The following is a 1,499-nucleotide window of genomic DNA, read 5'->3' on the forward strand; positions in this document are numbered from 1 at the left end:
ACAAAATCCTCCTCTATATATGTACGTACATATATATACACTATACATATATATTACATATTTACAGTTTCTTTAGTGTTTTTTCCAGAATTTTGAAGGACTAAGTCACATAAAATTGGATGTCATGTTCTAGGGTTCAGTGCTAAAGTGGGCGACTACGTTCCATAAATAAGGGAGAGTGAGGCTCCAAAAACAGGATTTACAACAGATGGCTTGATGAGCAAGGAAGAGTTCTGCCAGACAATGGGAAGTATCTAAGAGATGCTCAACTCAGGGGTAGTCCCATGGAGGCACTTCTGTCAACAAAACATAAGTCTGAAGGAAGAAGGTAGCAGCATCTATCTTCTGCACAACAGACTGATGAGACTGCTTACCTAAGTTTATACGGCGTGAGGTCAGTCCTCTTCTCAACCTGAAGGGGATTCAGAATGCTGAGCGAGTACTTGGAGGCAACATAGTGCAAAAACATCACACATCTTCATTCAGATAGACTAGACCTTAAACAGAGTATTCATATTTGAACTTGGCATTTAGATGATGAGCATTACCTCCCTGAGGGATCATTTTGCTACCATTTCTGTTGTGTTTCACCCGATGAAAGAATACAGCAGAGTTATTGCCTGGTAGCTTCCCCTCCCAAAAATAAATGACCCTGGTTGTGCTGCACCCACACAGAATCACAGAACAGCTGAGGTTGGAAGGGACCCTGGAGGTCATCTGGTCCAACCCCCCTGATCAAGCAGGGCCACCTAGAGCTGGTTGTCCAGGACCACGTTCAGACAGCTTTTGAACATCTCCAAGGACGGAGACTCCACAACCTACCTGGGCAACCTGTGCCAGGGCCTGGTCACCCTCACAGTAAAAAAAAAAAGTGTTTCCTGCTGTTCAGACCGAACCTCCTGTGTTTCAGTCAGTGCCCTTTTGCCTCTGGTCCTGTCACTGGGCACCATGGAAAAAAGCCTGGCTCTGTCCTCGTTAACATCTTCCATTCAGGTAGATGTTCCATCCACGCTGATGAGATCCCCCCTGAGCCCACTCTTCTCCAGGCTGAACAGCCCCAGCTCTCTCAGCCTTTCCTCATGTGAGGGATGGTCCAGTCCCTTCATCATCTTTGTGGCCCTTCACTGGGATCTCTCCAGTATGCCTATGTCTCTCTTGTACTGGGGGGCCCCAAACCGGACACAATGCTCCAGGTGTGGCCTCAGCAGTGCTGATCACCTGCCTTGACCTGCTGGCAATGCTACATTGCAGCAAAAAGAAGGCTGGCTGATTTCAGTGGGTCAATAGTTAAACGTTAATTTATTTCATATATATCTGGCACCTTTAAATTGTGAGAACAGTTTTTAAAATAATCGATTCTGTAGTTGAGTGTTTTCAGAGATCTTCATATCACCTGATGTTGTTAAAAATGTTATATTTCATTATTATAGATTGACTTTATTGCCTAAGAAAATAGGACAAAACCAGAAAAAGTTGTCACTATATTTACAGCCCGCTAG

This window comes from Vanellus vanellus (assembly GCF_965231255.1).
Source record: "Vanellus vanellus genome assembly, chromosome: 3".
Lineage (NCBI taxonomy): Eukaryota > Metazoa > Chordata > Aves > Charadriiformes > Charadriidae > Vanellus > Vanellus vanellus.